This window comes from Gadus macrocephalus, chromosome 5 (assembly GCF_031168955.1).
Source record: "Gadus macrocephalus chromosome 5, ASM3116895v1".
Classification (NCBI taxonomy): domain Eukaryota; kingdom Metazoa; phylum Chordata; class Actinopteri; order Gadiformes; family Gadidae; genus Gadus; species Gadus macrocephalus.
In genome coordinates, this window is record NC_082386.1 from 17908253 (window position 1) to 17921392 (window position 13140).

The window sequence follows — 13140 nt, forward strand, 5'->3', positions numbered from 1 at the left end:
CCCTTCACTAGCCCTACCAGGTGGGAGTTTTATTATCCAGCTCTGTTAGGGAGGGAGGAATGCGGTACTGGAGCCGGTTCCCCGGAGAACCCCCCCCCCCCACCGCGGAGCGCGCTCAGCCCTTTGTCTCCCGCCGATGCCTTTCAACTTCTCCTCGTAAACTTTGTACGTAGGCGCTCCGCATAAACCCGACCGCAGGCTAGCCGGTTGGTGCAGGTCGCTGCAGGGGCTGTAGGGTGACTCCCCGCCGGTAGGTTCCGGGTTCGATCCCCAATGCCCGCTCGCTTATCTGTACATGTATCTCATCTAACTTCATCTGGGCTGCCGGGCAACAGGGGGCGTGGCTGATTGGGGAATGATTTGACACTAGGTTTCTGGTTCTTATATCCCTGTTGAAACAGTGTGGAACCTTAAGTTGAAGGATGGGTGTAGGACCACCATGTCCACTAAAGCCCGCGTGCAGGCATCCTTCATCGAGACAACCGTACACCCCCACCTGCTCCTGAAGGAGCCATTAAGTCTAAGTGGCTTTGGATAAAAGCATCCACTCCATGTTCAATACATTGTGATTCTAACTGGCTGGTATCGCTGGTAATTACATTGTTCCCCCCCCCCCCCTCTGTTCCATTTGGCCGGGTGGTCCCACAGGGGATATGAATATCCCATTAGGCCTAGCGCACTGCGAGCCCGGACATCTGTCTCCATGCCCCGGGACGTTTGGGGGAGTGGGTGATGAGGCTGACGGCTCCTCAGTGCGGGGCTGTTTGGGGCCCCCCCGGGGACCTCACAGCACGGACGTGTCAAAAGGATGACAAGGCAACGTCAGAAGCGAGGAAACATGTTTACAGTGAGAGCAGGACCGCAGGATGTTAACACTGGTTTGCGAGCACTCACTACTAAGCAGGGAGGTTGAAGTAGCAAATTAGGAAAAGCTCCTGATCGGACATTGAACTACCAAACAGCATTCATCATTTTTTTGGAACCTCAAAGCCAAAGTAAGCAGCCTCGACTAAGCCGAGAGACTACATTCATCCTTACTTCTTCAGTTTGCTTCTCAAAGCTATTGCGAATGGCTGGTTTTTCAATCAACCCTTCTGTTAAATACTGCATTTGATTTTGCCGTTTGAATCCCAGACGCTGATTGCAGAGATCCGCGTTGACAGACAGTGGGTTAAGCCCCCTGTAATCTACCCGCTAACGAGGTCACAACAACAGCCTCACATCAGCCTCCGTCGACAGCCCAGCCGCGTCTCCTCCTCGCAAAAAGTAACCCTGGAACGTTTTTCCAGCCCTGTCTCCGACGCCTCTCTGGAATTCTCTCCTGGAGACGGCCTCAGCTAACAGGCTTAAAGGGTCCTCTGTGTTCTCGCTTGGAGACACACAAATACTACACATCAGGATTCACACAAGGGAGATGGAGGCTGTCGGCAAGGACTCTCCATGACATCTCCCCTGTCCTACACTTTCTCCTCCTCCTCCCCCCCCCTACGCCATTCCCCCTCTCCCCCCGGGAACGGGGGGAGAGGGGGAATGGCGTAGGGGGGAGGGGGGGGGGGGGCTGGCGGGGTGCAGTTATTTCAATTAGCCTCAACAAAAAGCCTGGGCCACTCCCCGCTGCGGCCGCGGACGTCCCAGACGAAGGCTAATCAAATCAGGAGGCCGAGAGGGGCCACACAACAATGGCTGACAGCACTTTGTCATCTTAAGAGAGGAGATAGAGGAGGGTGAGGAGGAGGGAGGGGGGGTGGGGTGGGGAGAGAAGAGTTTAAGCAGTGGTGAACATGACAAGTATACCCCCCCCCCCCCCCACAGACACACACTTCAGGCGTGTTTCAACATCACAGGGAGGATTACCGGACATGTTTACACAGGATCCGTTTAAAGAGTTCCGGTCATCCACCCCCACTTTTGGATGGAGGGTAGAGTTGGTTTGGAAAAGGGTGGCCCCCTAAGGTTAAAGGACCAACCTCATGAGGACTTGATTTAGGGTCAGGTGGTTTAGGCTAGTTGAAGGACCAATCCCATGAGGTCTTGACTCTGGTCAGGTGCTTAAGGCTACTGCTAGCCAATGGTCGGGTAGGTAGGTAAAAAGATAACTAATAAATAACTTAAAGGGGCTGTATTTTGATCTATCCATACATCAGTCAACCAGCCTAACCAGTGGACTGTAGCAAATGTCTAACCGTCATACGTCTCGGTGGACAATCCCACATGTGATGTCACTTAGGCACTTGGAAGGGATGATTTTGAAAGGGCTTGTAATGGCTACTCACACTCACACCTGGGGGTGTAACTTTAGGCTTGCGGTGGTTGAGGATCTGTTAATTAAAGGGGTACAGGGATAAGGGGAACTCTAGCTAAAAGTCAGGTTATAAAAGTCGAGTGATGAGGCTCGTTCTAGCAAGAGTGCTGAGGTTGTAAAAGAACAGTACAAGAAAAGTATTCTCAGTCGTATCTCCTTTGTTCATAGATTTTGTATTTTCAAATCTTCCAGGAAAAACGTAAAATAAAGTGGCCCTATATCCCCTTCTATCCTCTACTTCATCTCAGAGATCAGAGCCCCGGGTTCAGTTTTTCATCTGGCTCCGAGGGATTTGACTTATTCTCTTTTTCCTCAAACGGCTTCTCTCCGCGGCTTCTAACTGATCCCAGGTCTATCTTCTGAAGTCGCTTCAAAGCCATGAAGAGGGGGAGGACAGACACACCCCCACAACCCTTTTCATGTTCTACACTCCATCTCCGGGTTGTGAGGGCCTGGCGGGACTGAGACGGGGGCCCCCTCAGAGCACTAATTGGGGGTCAGCGTGTCAACACAGAGGTGCAGGCCGGCCTTTCAGGTTTTGGGGGTGCTCCGTCACGGCTGGCTGGCTGACGGGGGTCTCCACCGCGGAGGAGAGCGGGGGAGACCCCAGCACAGGCTTAAAACAAATGTTTTTCTTAATTTTGGAATGGCAAGATTTTATTGTAAACTGATATATTTTAATAGAGCGCCCACCAATATATATGAATTATAATGGATATTACCTCTTTGCAACTATTATTTAACTATTGGTATTTTTCTTAATGCCATGGATGACAGACAGGTGTTCGTATTTACCCAAGTAGAAATCATAAAACACATATTTAGATCCACAAGATCATCGGGAAAGAATATTACCTGGAACCAAATATTCTATCCATTATAAATTGCTTTCGGGAACATAAGGCCTAGGTCATAAAACAAAACGAAAAGAAATAACTTGAGATTGTCTAAACTCAGTGCTCAACTGGAGTGCACTAAACTTTTAATCAGCAATATATCACGAACGACGAGGTCACTATTTCCCTCCAGGATGACTTCCAAGATTATGCGGCAGTGGGGAGTCGGATGGAATGGAAGCGGTGCCAGACGTGGGCCATACCAAATATCACGCAAACGGGAGGGGAGAACGAGTTATTGTATCATACTTATTTACATTTGTTTTGGTTAACATTACATTAAAACAAACAAATCCCTACTTATATTTATTATAATACTTCAAAGACCTATATTTAAACACTAACCTGTTTTTCATTCGGTTATAACAAACTACAATTATTCTCTGCCGTCCCTCGTGTGGCGGGTCCACCTCTGCACGCTGTATCCGACCGACTTGTTTCATTTCCCAGGTTCAGAAAGAGCCTCCCGTTCACTGCGGCCGTCGCATCGTCCGTTCGCCTGCAACTTTCCGAAGTCTATTCTAAACTCTGGATTTGATTTTAAAGCCGACGATTTATTGGATTAACGTTTCCGAGGGAGTTATTTTAGATGAAATGAAAGGTGAGTTTTATTTTTCACTCCGGGAGAGTATTTATAATCCCATAGTAGTAGTTCACAATGGGGAGCTCACAACATTCCTCCGCTCACATCAAGGCTGTAAACCCGTTCAAGCCAACTCTTTGAATCGTTTTAAAGGGCTTTACAGAAACAGTGTGGTGCTCTACACGTAGGACACTCTAACTAACGTGAAATAACGGCGCAAAAGTTATAGTTTGATATTTCATGTGTTCATTACTTTACCCATGATGATGCTGACACATTTTCGTCCAAGCAATGTCGCAATAATCCTGTAGTTTCAGCACAATATTTCTGCTGCTGCGAGTTTAAGGACCACAATTATTCTAAATACACTACATTATGATGCATCTGTACTCGTGCATAGAGGATGTAGCCTACTACACGTCCGTTGTGGTGTCCGTTAATAAGTCTATTTTAATCGTTGACTGAAGACACGGTTTTGTTGATATGGTCAATCCTACATTACCATGTTGCTTTCTATAAAAGACGACCGCGTTACGACAGCGTAGTAGGCACTAGGCAGGATCACACACACACACACACACACACACACACACACACACACACACACACACACACACACACACACACACACACACACACACACACACACACACACACACACACACACACACACACACACACACACACACACACACACACAGGCTACTGGGACGATAATCCCTTGACATCCCAGGGTGGTATTTATAGTTAAATCTTTTTATTTTAAGCTTGGCTGTGATAAAACACGTTTGACGTTGTTAGTTAACTAGATACTCTGCAGCGGCATTCAGCCACCTCTATGAGTTCAAAGTAACTGGAACTCAGGAATCCCATGCATTCTCTCCTCGCGTTAACATCAGATAATAGATGTCTACTACTGTCTCGTGGGTCTTCACCTCTTTACAAATGGCAGTAACGGGACCATGAAAGCGTCGGGCGGCTTCCATTCACTGCAGCTCGGAATTTCTTCCTCTTGCCCAAAAGTATTCCGGTAGTGCGACCGCAGTGTCACATCTGCGTCTGGAATTTCAGTCGTTTTAGCGTGTAAACAGTGTAAACAGTTGAATGGTCTACCAAACAGCAACAATAACAAAAACACCACAACAAAGTAATAGTAGTCGGGAATAGTACGATATGGATGGAGATAACTGCTCGTTCAGCGCGTTCCGCATGCCCGGGGTAAAGCCCTTCCTCTCTGGTGTCCAGTGTCCGCAGACATCCTGGACACATGGCCGGGTGATCATAGACCTTCTGCGGCCTCATGGTGAACGCGTACCGCCCGCCAGGGGAAAGCGGGGGAACTCTAAGCAGAACATTAAATAATGTTTATTGCTTATCATGACAGAGTTTTCACCGAGTGGCGCAATCAAGGCAAGAGATAACAGGTCTCTCCCGCGGGAAGGAATGGGTGGTATGGAGAGAAGTAGGGAGAGAGAGGAATCGAAAGAAAGAGAAAGGGGGGGGGGGGGGGGGGGGGGGGGGCAAGTGTCGTCTGGCAGGAAGACAATAGCTGCAGGAAACAAGGAGGAAATGTGAACAAAAAGGTGTTCAATTGTGTGTGTAGTGTGTGTGTGTGTGTGTGTGTGTGTGTGTTATACTGTTTATATTGAGGACACTGTCTGTGTGTGTGTCTGTTACTGTTTGTAACAGACACTGTGTCCTCACATTGGGTCTGTGTGATTGTCCATTTCATACAGTCTATCTTCATTAGTCTGTGTGTGTGTTTGTCCCATACTCAGTGTCTATCTTCATTACTGTGTGTGTGTGTGTGTGTGTGTGTGTGTTTGCCTGTTTCATATAGCTAATCTGAATTCATAACACATTCATGTGTGTGTTTGTATGTGATGCAGCATGCCAGTGTGTGTGTCTGAGAGCATCAGCAGAGCTCAGCTGTTAAGAGACTCAGCATACGGCCCTTCCATGGTCAGAGAGAGAGAGAGAGAGAGAGAGAGAGAGAGAGAGAGAGAGAGAGAGAGAGAGAGAGAGAGAGAATCACTTCATAAGCATTTTCCCTGACTCCAGAGAACCTGTTCCACTGAACACAGCTTGTGTTATTACGAGCATACCCAGGCTTCCTTATAATGATGTAATGACACACCAGCAGCAGGGGGGGTAATCTCCCCAAGTGCGGCACCAGGTTGGGCCCCCCTCAAACACGCTCCCCGTCGTTAGGGTGTGAATACATGAATATGTAGACACGTGCACATGCGGCTGGTAGGGGGTGATGCAGCATGTTGACCATAGCACGCGCTTCATCCAGAACTACTCAGGGTTTTGAGTTTTATTTTTCAGTTGATAAGGCTGCAGACATTGAGGTTCAACCCCAGATATATTTGGATCTAGGGCGTTTAGACACTATGGTTCAAAGCGACTTGCAACCTTTCATACACACATTCACACATCGACGGCGGCGACAGCCAGCTCAGCAGAAGCAGTCAGGGTGAGGCGTCTTGCTCAGTGACACCTCGACACTCAGCTAGGAGGAGCTGGAGATCAAACTAGCAAACACCCGCTCTACCTCCTGAGCTACGACCGCCTCCATCTTTTTGGCAGCCAGAGAAAAACTAAGTATTAAACCATCATTCATGTTTCCCTGTGTATGAAAACAATTCCTGAGTTTGTGTACATCTCTGGCTCTGTATCGAACACTGGATCAATGAGAGGGAGGTTGTTCTTCATACATCCTCTCTGGGAATCAGAACGACACCTTTCTACTAGTCTTGGGGTTGATCCACCAGTGACCTTTTGGTTGTTATCACCTTGGGAGCTGGAGGTTTGGTTCTGACATGTTCCTGGGATGCAAAGTGATGCAGGGCCGCGGTCTGGTGGTTCAGACGACTGTTATCACCACAGCCCACACCGTCCTGGGACACAGGTTAATCCCCAAGTCGTGTGTGTTTGTGCATGTGCCCGTATGTGTGTGTGTGTGTGTGTGCGCCCTGTCAGACGTTAGGTTAAGGTAATCCGGGCGCCTGAGGCTACCTCTTCCTCTGCTGTGTGCGTCTGTACCCCCCCCCCCCACCCAGCAAGCCCATGACATGAACAACAATCTTCCAGGAAGTTATTGTTTCCAGAAGGACAAAGGCGCTCATTATGTGTTGTTATTCAAAGTGGTTAAGGTTAGAAGTTGGAGGCTCTGCTGTTTCTCATCTCGTAGGACGTACCTTCATGTCATCTGGTCTTCCAGGGTAAACTTGTAATGATAAGGACTGAATTAAAAGTTGAATCAGGGATTATCCTTTGAACCGCATGGCAACTCATCACAGAGGCTCAAATGGGTGATGAGCCTGTGTTCAGCTCAGTCGTCTCTCTATCTTTCCTTTCACTCTCGCTCTCACTCCTTCTGCCTCAGACTTTTTTTACACTCCGAGCTTCTCCTCTTTGGGGAAAACGTTTCTTGCTCCAAGGAATTGGGGCAGAGAAATTTCCCCTGCATACCTGTAGCGTAGCTTATCATGCATTTGCTACTTACTTAGCTCTGCGATTACTTTATCAGTATCCGTTGTACTACAGTAGCAGTGTTTCCTGTACAGTTACAACAGTGCTCTTAAACATGGGGGTCGATTTGTGTATCTGCGGGCTCTCCTTACAGATAATGTGTGTTTAGATTGTGTCGAACTCAATCAGTTCACAGAGGAAATGGGCTGTGTTTGATCCCAAAACTAAAATATACGATACGACTCGAATTTAGTTTTGTCTCCAATTTAAGAGATTCAATTTAAAGCTTTGCAGCTGTGTTTTTAATTGCTAGAGATGTTATGGGAACACACTCGACTGAAAACATTTAATCTAATACACAGTCTTCAGTTCTTGGTCTCCTTGTACACTTTTACACGTTTCCTCTTTGAAGAACAATGCTCTTAAATCTGCCCGTTCAAATACCGCTTAACGATCCGTACTGTACCGGTTCCTCCAAAACGGAAGACGTTTGTCCGAAACAGAAAGAAAACATCATGGTTTGGGGCGTAGGAGTAATAACAGTTCCTTTTTTAATGCCTTCTTCCCAGCCCTCCCCACACTATTTTAAGCCTGTGTTGTTGGAGCTCCTGTGGTTCTTGCTACTTCTAGCTAGCTTAAACGGTGCGCGGCCCGCATCCAAAGCTAGCTAAAGGCCGCCTGCGGGTTGGGGGAACTGGAGCTAGCCCTGTTCCAACACGTCCGCTAGCACCAGTGCTTCGCGCGTGTGTGTGTGTGTGTGTGTGTGTGTGTGTGTGTGTGTGTGTGTGTGTGTGTGTGTGTGTGTGTGTGTGTGTGTGTGTGTGTGTGTGTGTGTGCTCTTGTACCGTGTCCTAGCTCAAACCCCACATTGGAGCCAGATGTGAGGGGAAGTCTGGCATGATCTCTGCTTGGAGGTAGTTCCGCTCTGGCGTCGGTTCTCCAACTTGAGAACGAGAACCAAGATAACTGGTAGACCTTTTGGTACCAGAGCTCCGTTACGGTGTCTCTATTTGTTCTCCACTTACGATGTCAAAGATGCAATAGGATAATTATAAATAAACGAAACGATTTATTTACTCTCTGTCCGTCCGTCTGCCTGTCCGTCTGCATGTTTGTCTATTTTTCCCTCGCATATAGCGGACTCAGGTTTCTTCTGAGCTGTGTAGCTGTGTGTGTGTGGCGGGGTAACATTCTTGGTGACAGATAGGGTCTTGTTATTAGTTGTTAGCAAAGTCGTGTCTATTTTTCCCACTGTGTTCTCTCTCTCTCTCTCTCTCTCTCTCTCTCTCTCTCTCTCTCTCTCTCTCTCTCTCTCTCTCTCTCTCTCTCTCTCTCTCTCTCTCTCTCTCTCTCTCTCTCTCTCTCTCTCTCTCTCTCTCTCTCTCTCTCTCTCTCTCTCTCTCTCTCTCTTCTAAACGCTCACTGGGTCTGGAACTGAATTCTGTGTTCAGTTCCATCTCCGCATTCAATTCCACCCACCCAGCAAGCGCTTAGAACCAAGATGGCCGGTAGGTGAATGGGGTCCCACGTTCTACTATAACCCCTCGCCCGTTGAGACCTTCTGTAACAAACATAACAGCATTAGCTGAAAGGCCGCTCCTGTCTTTCTAAAGCATTCGAGTCATGTCAGGAAGGAGGCTAATCGGATTGTTGAGTACAGGAAGTCTTGGACAAAAATTCCATTGGGATGAGGTGGCTGGGACCAGTGCAATGGATGGTAAATACAGTAGCTGTGAGGTATTTGTGTGCAGCGGAGTACCATGGCATCTGTCTCCCTAATGTCAGATGTTTTAAATAACAACACCATGCCAGCAAACAACCTGACCTTAAAAGGGTAACATGTGGGACCTTTGTTCCAAAAGGTTAGGAGGTATGCATGGCATTATGTCCAGAAATAGGAGTTCAATGGTATGATCTGACAAACTTTGTTCTACTCATTTTAAGGTGCGGGAAAAAAAAAAGATTGATTCAGAGAAAGAACATTTTGTGTTCATCGTTTTTCCAATTTAAAACACCAAGATGCCGCTTTGATTCATCGTCTTTTTCGGTTCTTTGGTTGTTTAAATCCTGCCCCGCTATCAGGCTATTGTTTTTCAGTCTGGGCCAGAGACATCTTGTTGACCCTGCTAGCAGTTAGTGGGGGAAACCGGGAAGGAATTCTGACAGTCAACAAGCAGATACTGGATGATGGTCGGAGATCACGACCGTGGGAAGCAAGGCCTTCCAGCCTGTTCACCTTCTCTCCTCTACCCGCCTGTTTTTCCAGCTCTGCTTTCACACAGGTTAAAGATAAAAGCATATCTCGGGAGAATACCGATAGTGTGCCATGCTAGCATTCTCTTATGCCCGCGGGGGTCGGTGAGGAAAAGTGTATTGTCAATGTAATTATAGGGAATTTTGTCCATACTGCGCTGCAGCGTGGATGTTTGCTTGTACGGTACATTAGTTCGAAGTCGCAGATCAAGTTTCTCAAGGTTAACTTTTTGGCAATGTTGAAATACATTTATGTATGGTCCTTTGTTCTCCAATAAGAAGAATCTTAATCTCTAAATCCATTCAATTCTTTTCGACCGATAAAAGGACAGAGGTGAGGTATGGTAACGTCAAAGTGTGTTGACCACTGCCTCCCTGACACTAGAGCGACCCTACGAAAACACACAACATGGATGTTTAGACTCCTCTGCTCCTCTACACTTAGTGGTGGGGATGTTTTCGTACACATGCTTAACAACCAAACATCCATATTTTCTGGAGTTGTGTTTTTCCACTCAGCTCTTCTCCAGTTTGCCAGCTCGAGAAAAGCAAGCGGGGGCAGTTTCCTGAGGCGGCTAAGCCCCAGCTAATGCTAATGCCATCTTGTGACGGTGGTGATGAAGGGGTAGAGACTCCAGCCCTCAGCTTCAGCCCTCCTCCTATGCTGACTAAACACTGCTTGGCAGAGACACGCTGGAGAAATGCTAACAGAAATGCTAAACATTCTCTTAAGGTGTAATTTGTCGGTCTAATGGTTCATCCTTCCTTTCTGTACAGTCAGGAGTTATGTTTAATATCGGTCTGTGAACATAGCGTTTTGAGGAATGGCAGTTGTTTTCTTAAAGGTAGAATACATCAACAGAGGTCAATCTAGTTTAATTCCAAATTCCCAATCTTCTTCAAATAGTAATGGAATACATATGTGTTCAAATATAGCTTATCTCTTTCAGCGATAGCAGGACTCACTATGATAGAAAAGGCGTCATTTTGGAGAGCAACGTTTCCCTGCGGTGAGGCAGATACTGGGGTGAATCTTGGAGACAGCAGTGTGTTTTAGTACGGTGCAGTGGGAGGATTTCAGAGGATAAATCAGTGTGGGCCGTAAACTGTCATTCAAACCTTTTGCTGAATTCGAAGAAAGAAAAGCTGGTTCGTGATCTTTAAAAGACCGTTAAAAGATGACTAAAACAAGGGAAAAACGTTCCCAGACGCCGTAACCAGCGGCAATCAACACACCACTCCTCCTCCTCCTCTTGCACGCCAAAGAGGTTAAAACAAGCGTCCACTGATCGTTAATGGAACGACGACCTCAGCGACCGCACCGGTTCCCAGAGCCTTTCTGAGACGTCAGGGTCGAATGTGCATCGCTGGACGTTACGTCAGGTTAGCCGTCGCGTCGAGAGCGGCGCTGCGATGGAGACGGCGACGGTGTTTCTAATTGTGTGTGTGGCCAGAATCAAAGGCCTCCATTGTTGCAATGAGAAGCAGATGTTCGTGTGGAATTCTCCCCACTGCAGCAGTTTCTCCCTCTTTTTTCCCTCTTCTGTTCTTTTGGTTTTTTCCCTCATCCTGCGCTCCGCTTGCCACCTCGCTCTCTTCTTTTCCTCCGTCCTGTCACCTTTTCTACTTTCACAGCCTCTCTTTCCTCGCCTTATTTTCTCTTTAATTCAGCTTCTTTCCCTCTTCCCCTCTCTCTCTCCATCTTTCTTTTGCTTGACCTTGTTCTGTGTCCCCTGTTCTTTCATTTACCTCTCGCTCTCTGAGAGTCTCTCCCAGTCTCTCCCTCTATTTCCCCGTTCCTCCCCCAGTCTCTCTCCCTCTCTCTCCCTCTCTCTCTGACAGCTAGCAGTTAGCTGTCAGCCCAAAGCCTGAACTTGAAGGGCTTCACACACACACTTTTTAAAATAAAGGCGCACAGCTTTATTTAAAAACATAACCACCCTGAATTAAATGTATTTTTGACCGAAACTTTCAAACTCAAAAGATAACCTTCACAGCCAAACACTCTTTATTGCCCTGGCCCCCGTGTCACCTGCGGCAGAACCCTTTCCTCCACATGATCACGTTATGTTGACATCACCGGGGCGGAGGGGAGCTGTGAGCACGTGCACTGCCGGCTGTGTCCCCTACAGGGTTGGGGGGGGGGGGGGGGCTGTTCCTTAGCTACAACATCATCATAGGCCAGGAACATTCCGGGGGAGAGACACCCCCGCCCCTCTGATGTCAGAGAGAGAGAGAGAGACATTTTGAACTTGCTTTGCATAGATAAATTGCTCTTATTGTTTAATTTGGCTTCAGTATATTATTCCCGTTTTATGCATTCGTCTGTGTTAACGTTAACACACGTTATTACAGCTGAGAGGGAGAGAACAGGGCAGATGAAGTGTGCAAAAGAGAGAGATTTATTTATATTAGGAGAGAGAGAGAGAGAGAGAGAGAGAGAGAGAGAGAGAGAGAGAGAGAGAGAGAGAGAGAGAGAGAGAGAATATGTAAGACCCATAGGGAGAGAGACAGGGATGGCCCATGAGAGAGAGAGAGAGAGAGAGAGAGACTTGGAGAGAGCGGAACGCAGACCGTTAGTGTGTTGAGACTCAGAGCTCTGCCACGTTGACACAATCCCTCAGACCTGCTGCGGCAGGCTGGGACACAAAACACTGTGCGCGTGTGTGTGTGTGTGTGTGTGTGTGTGTGTGTGTGTGTGTGTGTGTGTGTGACATTGTTTACGTCCCTCTGAAGAGGGGAAGCACTGATTTAATGAAGTGCCCACACAAACGTACAAACGCACACACATACGGAAGATGAAAGAAAGGAACGAACGATGGATCGGTGGAGACAGATGCATGGAGGGAATCTCCAGATGGGACTAGATGGAGGGATGAGTCATGTGATCATCTCCTCATTAACCTTGGTGCCACCACACCGCTGGTAGAGCGCGCGTGTGTGTGTGTGTGTGTGTGTGTGTGTGTGTGTGTGTGTGTGTGTGTGTGTGTGTGTGTGTGTGTGTGTGTGTGTGTGTGTGTGTGTGTGTGTGTGTGTGTGTGTGTGTGTGTGTGTGTGTGTGTGTGTGTGTGTGTTCACGTGGGAGCAATACCATATATGGAGGGGTGAGATATGTATGTGCGGGTTACGTTTTTCTGTTTATACACCTGTGCATTTCACCCACGTGTACACATTACTATAAATAGAGTTACTCTTGGGTGCAAAGCTGTGTGTGTGTGTGCGTGCGTGCGTGCGTGCGTGCGTGCGTGCGTGCGTGCGTGCGTGCGTGCGTGCGTGCGTGTGTGAGAGACCGAGGCTTCAGTAACGCTGACCTCCACCGTACTGCAGACACCCAGGGGTTAGACACTCGCTGGCACCCAGAGTCGAGTGTCCGAAGCAGGGCTGTTACGCTGGCTAGCTGGGCCGCTTAATGTAGTCTTATGTTTCAGTTAATAGGGTCAAAGTTAACGGCTGCTGTGTGAAGCTAACAGTGCAACAGCATCTCAATTCATTAGTCATAATTACAGCCATACTTTTGGCGGCATGTGGGTCAGGAGGCAGAGCGGGTTGGTTGGTCGGTCACCAGTCCGATCCCCGGCTCCTCATAACCAAGTGTCGAGGTGTCCCTGAGCAAGACGTCTCACCCTAAC

The 13140-nt window shown here is 47.8% G+C and overlaps 2 protein-coding genes across 2 annotated transcripts in view; both read left to right on the forward strand.

The window, feature by feature from the left end:
• LOC132457429 (guanine nucleotide-binding protein G(I)/G(S)/G(O) subunit gamma-2) overlaps positions 1-13140 on the forward strand; it is a 116368-nt gene that overhangs the window by 67102 nt on the left and 36126 nt on the right. The gene's annotated exons all lie outside the window — the stretch shown is intronic.
• The window catches only part of frmd6 (FERM domain containing 6), a 34008-nt gene continuing 24506 nt past the window's right edge, over positions 3639-13140 (forward strand). Inside the window, exon 1 of the mRNA XM_060051502.1 lies at positions 3639-3799. The gene's annotated coding sequence lies outside the window, so the exon portion shown is untranslated. The remainder of the gene's footprint in view (positions 3800-13140) is intronic.